This window comes from Fukomys damarensis, unplaced genomic scaffold, assembly GCF_012274545.1.
Source record: "Fukomys damarensis isolate Sample0158 unplaced genomic scaffold, DMR_v1.0_HiC HiC_scaffold_10, whole genome shotgun sequence".
NCBI lineage: Eukaryota > Metazoa > Chordata > Mammalia > Rodentia > Bathyergidae > Fukomys > Fukomys damarensis.
In genome coordinates, this window is record NW_022900922.1 from 15200304 (window position 1) to 15208645 (window position 8342).

Consider the following 8342-nt stretch of genomic DNA (forward strand, 5'->3'; position numbering starts at 1 on the left):
AAAAAAAAAAAAAAATCTTACTTCAAGGACACTCTTGTTGCTCTGGCTTGGAAGTGGTTTGTTCCTTCCAGGTTCGGTTCCCAGTGTAGCCAGGGTCCCTGGGCCCTTGTGAGGGGGTCAAGCCTATTCTCAGGGAGGCCACTCTGCCGGACTGACCCTCAGGAGCTCCCCCATAATGGCATCCAGGTGCCCCCTTTTCTCATCCACGAGCTGAAAGGGAAACCACCAAGGCCTTAGAGGAAGGAGGTAGGAGCTATGAGGTGACAGGAGTAGGGTCCTGAGCTGATTGCTGTAAAGCCCTCTGAGTTAAGCCACTTGTCATTACCCTAACACAATAACTGAGGCAGGCTAACACGGTAGAGAAAAGAGGTTTACTCTGCTCACAGTTAAGAAGGCTGGAAGTCCTGATGCCATAGGGCAGGTTCTGGTGCCGGCCCTTTGGTGTGTCATCTGCAGTGTGGAAGGAAGAGGGCGCATCGCCAGAACAGGAAGAAGCCTCGCTTCTGAAAGGTTCCACCCCAACTGGGGCCAAGCTTCCAGCACTTGAACCCTGGGACCAAACCACATTCAAATAGCTGACCACCTGTCCAGGAGCATTAGACTGACCTGTGTGGGACACGCGCTGAATTGCTAGTCAGCCTCCAAAACTCTGAGACTTGCTTGTAATAGGAGCTAATGTTGCCTTACTTTATTAATTGTAGGACCAGAGATTGAACCCAGGGCCTTCACATGGAGCTACATCCCCAGCTATTTGTTGCCATCGTTGTTGTTTCTAATTTTGAGACAGGGCCTCACTAAGTTGCTAAGTTCCCCAGGGTGGACTTAAACTTAGAATCCTCCTGCCTCAGCCTCCTGGAGTGCTAGGATCATAAGTGTTCCCCTGTGCCCAATCCCATTACTTTAAGGAATAGATAATAGGCTGTCACTGGTTCCTGGTGCCATGTCAGACTAATTCAAAGATCCATACTTGCAGTATGTTCTGTACTGTTTTCTACAGTAAGAAAGTAAACATGGGCCGGGCGTGGTGGCGCATGCCTGTAATCCCAGCACTCGGGAGGCTGAGGCAGGAGGATCACTGTGAGTTCAAGACCAGACTGGGCTACATAGTGAGTTCCAGGTCAGTCTCAACTACATAGTGAGACCCTGTCTCAAAAAAACAAAAAACCACCAAGAAAGTAAACATGTACAGCAAGAGAACAGAAGGTCCCTTGCTTGCCTAAGGAACAGTGGCTCTGCCTGAGACTCTTGTACTGGCCTTCGGTCCTATGACAAGCTCAAGACTAACTCCCAGACACACTTCATACGATTGGCCCTGAAAAGCCTGCCCGCAGTCACCCAGGTGATACTCAGTGGGCAATCTGTATGCTCACGTTTGTAGGGCAGGCTTCGCACTCAGTCTCTGCAGGCCCACCTTTTCAGATGTCGTAACAGGAAAATAAGCCTGGGCGATGTATTTTATTCAATAAACAGTTAATAAATAAATGGTTATAGCCAGGCATGGTGGTGCGTACCTATAATCCCAGCATTCTGGAAGGCTGAGGCAGGAGGATTGCAAGTTCAAGCCGAGCCTGGGCAAGTTAGTGACTTCCTCAGATCCAGCCTCAAAATAAACAATAAAAAGAGTTGGAGACGCAGCTCAGTGTGAAGGCTCTGACTTCAATCCCAAGTACCACAGAAAACTTTAAAACTAAGGCTTTGAGATTTTTCTTTTGTATGTGCCTCAAATTATTAGAAGCTACATGCTCTTGGGTTTTGTCTAGTTACTGGGTTAAAATTAAAACCTAAGTCTGTTTTTGTTTTTGTTTTGGTACCAGGAATCAAACTCAGGTCCTTGTGCTTGTGAGGCAGGCAGAGGAACCATTGGGCTAAATCCCTGGCCCCATGTTCTTGTTTTTTTGAGGCAGGGTCTTGCTGTATAGTTCAGGCTGGCCTTGAACTCACTATGTAGCCCAGGCTGGCCTCAAACTCATGGTGATCCTCCTGCCTCAGCCTCCTTCGTGTTGAGATTACAGGTGTGCATTACTACACCTAAGTCTTGATACTACACATTATTGTACTATATTATTTCTAGGAAATCAAACTTCTCTATAATTTTTGTGTTCATAAAGTTACATGAACTCTGACATCTCCCTTGGAGGCCATGTAGAGGTGGGGAGAGTTCCCTTGGGGCCAAACTGGCTGCAATCTAATCTTGCTTCTGCTTTAAACAGCAGTGTAGCCTCGGGCTGATCACGTAAACTGCAAATTCCTCCTGTGTGAAAGGAGAATCCAGAATCCGCAAAGTCTCTTTAATATAAGGTCGCATGGAAGATCAAATGAGAGATTCTGGAGAGTCACAAAGCGGTCCCTTTCAACCTGTGGCTGTCACAAAGATACAAATCTCTCCCTGCTTGCTGTGCCCCTTGTTCACCACACATTACACATTAGGAAGTATGTGATAAGTAAATAATTTCCAAATTGTTTTCAGAGTTGATAAGGTCTACCTTCTAACTTTTATTTTCTTTTAAAAAATTAGTACTAGGAATTGAAATCAGGGCTTTAACAATATGCTATATCCCCAACCTTTTTAATTTTTTTTTTAAGACAAAGTCTTACTGGGCTGGGGATTTAGCTCAGTGGTTTCGCTGCCTGCCTCGCAAGCCCAAGGACCTGAGTTCGATGCCCGGTACCCCCCAAAAAACCCAACAAGACAAAGTCTTATTAAATCACCCAAGTTGCCCAAGATGAACTCAAACTTGCAATCATCCTGCTTCAGCCTACCAGAGTGCTGGGATCAGAGGCATGCACCACCATGCACAGCTCTTTTAAAAATGCCTGGTGGTTCTTTTGTTGCAGCAGCACAGCAAAGTTAGGACCAGCAGAGGCCTCTGTAGGACACGCAGGGCCTGCATTTGAACGCCATCAAATATTCAAAGGCGGCAACAGAAAGTGCGGACCCCTTCCAACCCGGGAACTGCTCGCGTCATTACCCAGGAAGCTGCTGCGCTAAGGAGAATAGGTCACTTCGGCCCAAGAGTGTGTCCTCCCCTGGTGAGCGGCGTGCTCTACTGGGACTTACTCCACCGGCTCCATCCTCAGCAGCCCCAGGGGATCATTACAGTGCCCAAGTCATGAGGTTGCTGCATGACTAGATTAGATATTTTCTTAAAATGCTTAAAATTGGCACACGGAGAGCACTCAGTAACTGGTAACTGTTATTGCTACCAGTGTTTTGCTTTTTCATACAGAGGCCTGTGACAGAGGTGTTACTGTTACCTTGGAGAACAGGGACTGTTTGAGGTCACATCCCAGGGCTGAGTGCACAAGCTGGTGCTTTGATTTGCAGTAGTTTCCCCTCAATGTAATTTCACTTTGTGAGGTTTCAGTTACTAGAAGTCAACTGCAGTCTAAAAATATGAAACAGATGCCTGCTGCAATGGCACACACCTGTAACCCCAGCACTCAGGAGGCTGAGGCAGGAGGGCCGGGGATTTAGCTCATTTAGGAAGGTCCTGAGTTCGATCCTCCACACTAAAAAAAAAGTGTATTTTGAAAGACACTGATATAGGAGGTGGGGCACGGCAGTGTGGGCTGGAGAAGTGGGCAGGACCTGTCAAATACGAGATCCCAGGACCAGGCCAGGGCCCCCATCTAGAGCGTCTCACCGTCTAGAAGTGTACCTATGTTTGTGCTCTTTTTCTCTTTTCTTCTTTTGCTTGGCCCAAGTTCGCTCTGCAGAGCTAATTCTCCCTCTACCCCTGCACCCCCCTTCACCCCTCATTTTTCAGATAAACTTTTGGCACCAACTGTGGCTTGTCTCATCCACTTCTTTGTACAAGCCAAGAAGGACCTGGAATACTTTTGATTGGTGAACCATTTTTTTGTTTTTTTGAGACAGGGTCTCACTATGTAGTTGAGACTGACCTGGAACTCACTATGTAGCCCAGGCTGGTCTCCAACTCACAGCGATCCTCCTGCCTCAGCCTCCCGAGTGCTGGGATTACAGGCATGTGCCACCACACCCGGCTAGTGAACCATTTTAAAAAGAATTACCCAACAACAAGACCATTTGGATAACTTATTATACTATACTGTTATAATTGTTCTATTCTATTTTTATTTGTTGTTAATATCTAGTTGTTTCAAAACAGGGTCTCACTATGGTAGCCTAGGCTGGCCTCAAACTTGTGATTTTCCTGACTCAGCCTCTGAGAGGAATGAGAATTCAAGTGTATGCCACCACTGCCACCTGCTTCCTCTTCCTCTTTTTTCCTTTTTTTGTAATACCAGGGATTGAATCCAGGGTCTTCTCACCAAACAACATCCACATCCTCAGCCCTGCCGCTTTTGAAACAGGGTCTCACTATGTAGTTGAGACTGACCTGGAACTCACTATGCAGCCCAGGTTGGTCTCGAACTCACAGCGATCCTCCTGCCTCAGCCTCCCGAGTGCTGGGATTACAGGTGTGCGCCACCACACCTGGCCTCAGCCCATTTTTTATTTTTTATTTTAAGACAGGGCCTCACTAAGTCACTAAATTACTCAGGCTCTGGCTTCCATTTTAGTAATAGTTACTGTTAATTTCTTACTTTGCCAAATTTATAAATTACGCTGTCATTGGTATGGATGTGTAGGAAAAGCATATAGGGTTATTCTCCAGGCATATACTGGGGTTTGGGACATTGCCCCGCAGGGAGTGGTGTGAGGTCCAGCAGGTGAGGTTCTGGGGCTGATGGCTGCAGCCTGTCATTCCTCTCACACTGACCTGGCCCTGGGAGCCATGGCAGACAGACCAAACTCCATTCCCCAAGCTGGCATGCTCTGCTCCTCCCAAGATTCCAAACCTCAGAAAAGGTTATGTGAAAAATATTCTGAATTCTTCAGACAAAAGATGACCCAGCCACAGGGTTTACATTGAATTTAACTGCACTCTCCCTGGAAGACTAACTCTGAGGGTCTCTACTAGTTATGCCTGTCATCCTAGGTCTCCAGACCTGGGAGCTCTGGGCACTGGGAAAGAAAAGAGGGCTTTATCCAGAGCCCTCTCAGTGACAGCTAAATCCCCACACTCCAGATGGACCCAGGAAAAGAAAGGATACAAATGAATACAGTATAATCATTTTACTCATGGGGAAACTAAGATTTAAGAAGGCTAAACATCAGAGAGTCACACAACCAGTAAAGGTCAGGTCCAGATTTGAACATGGTGTTCTCAGACGTTTCAACCTTTTTACTTCACTATACTGTCTCCTAAACATAGTCTCTCCCTGCAGCTGCTACAGTGCTATAGTTTGGATCTGAAATGTCACCAGAGGCCCACGTATCAGAGGTTTGCGCAGGGTGGATCTACTGGGACACCACAGACTCTTTAGCAGGTGGGCTATTGTGGGAGATGATTATTGGGTGTGGGCCCCTGAGGGAGGACTGGGACCCTGCTCTCTCTCTCTCTCTCTCTCTCTCTCTCTGTAAGGTGAGCACTTTTGCTCAGCAATGAACTTCTACCACAGGCCTCAAAACAACAGGGCCAATAGTTTATGGACTGGAAGCTCTAAAACTGTCAGCCAAAATAAACCTTTTCTCTTTATAGGTTGATTATCTCAACTGCTTTGTTACAGAGATGGAAAGCCGACTAACATGGATAGGCAGAGTTCTTGATTGAACTCTGCAAAAGTACAATTCAGAACGGGTCTCTAGTCTTTCCCTTCCCTACCCCCATCATCATTAGCACCATCTGACTATTATCAGATACAGAATTTAGATATTTAGATATTCATTTTGGAATATGACTCAAAATAGATAATAAAAACTATGCATTGCTTGCTTTTATTTGGAGAGTTCAACTGTTGGAGTAATTTCATCTGACTGTTCAATGCAAATATTTAATCATTTTAGGTAGCTACTTTAAGAAAGAATCAAATCAGGGCCAGGGATGTACATTTTTAAAACAGGGTCTCAGTAAGTTGTGCAGACTAGGCTTGGACTTGTGATCCACCTGCCTCAGCCTCCCAGAGTACAGTGTTGGAATGACAGGAATGCGCCATCACTCCTGGCTGGAATTAGCTTTAAAGAAACATGTTTTCACCTTTTCACCCAAGAATGTCTCTCATTTTGTTTTTTGGAGAGCAGCAAGTAGCACTGGCCTGAGCGCCTGGTAACACTGTTGGTGTGAATGTAAAATGGTACAACTACTATGGAAAATACTCTGCAATTTCCTCAAACAATTATAAACAGATCCATCAATTCCACTCTTGAGTACAGGCATCAAAACTCCTGAAAGCAGGGTCTCAGGCATTTGCACACCCATATTCACAGCAGCACTCTTCACAAGAGCCAAAAAGGAGGAGCAGCCCAAGCAAGTGTCCATCCACAGATGAATTCGTTCCAGCACCCACTGAAGATAGCAAAATCTGTGGAGCTCAAGTGTTACACAGAACGGAAACACTATTCACATGCAACCAGCACACCATCCCGTGTTCTAAACATCATTTCTCAGTACAGATAAGCACCGAGCCTGCCTAGCAAGGGCAAGGTCCTGAGTTCAATTCCAGGCACCAAAAAAGAAAAAAAATTCTTAATCTAAATTACTGATAAGAACCAATATAATGCAAATGCTTATGTAGATTGTATGTTATATATTATGTATTATACCATGTTTGTTTTGCTAGTATTTTTTGAATCAGAGTCTCATTCTGTAGTGAAGGCTGGTCTTGAACTCCCTATGTAGCCCAGGCTGTCCTTGAACTCACGGCAATCCTCCTGCCTCAGCCTCCCACGTGCTGGGATCCTAGGTGTGCACCACCATGCCAGGCTAAGACCACCCTTTATCAGCGTTCCAGCTCCTCTGCCAACTATAAGGTGAAGTGCCCTTGGCTAGGGTGGGAGAAGGAGGGACATCGGGACCCAGGTTTCCCGACCTCTGCTCTCTCCTTCCTCCACAATGCCACACCCAGGAGGCGGGCTTTCTATCACTTCCACATTCCTTTTCATCAGGCCCCTACCGCCCTGACCCTCCACCTCATCTAGATATGCTAAGGAGGAGATAATTCGCAAAATCTTCCGTTTTGACAAAGCCTGTCTTACCAGATGATTGCCTTTGTATGAAATTTCATCTTAAATGCCACAAGCTGAATGTTCACTCTTCCTTCTCTCTCTGCATTCCTCTGTAAAAATCCCTGACTCCTGAAGGTCATGGAGGACAAAAGGCAAGAGAAAAAACACATCTGTGTTCCAAATTGTTATCCCTTTAATGTTGTGTTGATATTGTAAGGTAAGACAGTTCAGAAACTGTAAATAAATCATAAGGATTTTATCTATTTATTATTTATTTATTTATTTGTTTATTTATTTATTTTTTGTTTTTTTTTTTGAGTCAGTTCAGAAACTGTAAATAAATCATAAGGATTTTATCTATTTATTATTTATTTATTTATTTGTTTATTTATTTATTTTTTGTTTTTGTTTTTTTGAGACAGGGTCTCACTATGTAGTTGAGACTGACCTGGAACTCACTATGTAGCCCAGGCTGGTCTCCAACTCACAGCGATCCTCCTGCCTCAGCCTTCCGAGTGCTGGGATTACAGGTGTGCGCCACCACGCCCGGCTATTTATTTACTTTTGAGGCAGAGTCTCACTGTGTAGTTCAGGCTGGTCTTGAACTCACAGCCATACTCCTGCCTCAGCCTCTTGAGTCTGGGAATACAGGCATGCGCCACCATACCCAGTTTGTAAATATTTTATTGTAAGTAAAATATTATGAAATCAATAGAGTTCTAAATCTAGGGCGGGTGATACAGACTGCAGAAGCCATTCTACATGCTAATCTGTGCTCAGGACAGAGTCTCACATCAAGGAGTATGACCTGGGTTAAACGCTCCTGAAAGTTAAGGGAACCATGTGTGCTTCCAGCCCCACCGTGAGTTCAAGACCAGTTATTTGTAATTCTCCAAAATATGAGCAACCAAACATAAGACTAAGTAAGCCGCTCCAAAAAAAGACAAAATACAAAGCTGTAGATTTTGGTTTTTAAAAAAAGTATATATTAATTTACAATGCACAGTTAATTCTGATTCTGTAGGAGATTTTCACTGTGGAATGATCTGAACCCAGCAGGGACACACTTTCCAAAGGTGACCTTTTCCCCAGCTAATCTGTCCCCTGTCCATGTCCTCCAACCGCTAGGCTGCAATTTCTCAGTGTGGGCTACTCATAGTGAGACAAATCCACAACTATGGCTTTAGACACCAAACTAGTTAGCGTGGTAGAGAGAGAGTCCACCAACATTTCAAACTTAGATTTCAACTATTTAATTTGTTCCATTAATTCTTCAAAGCTAGCATCAACTATTTGATTATACTGGTTCTTT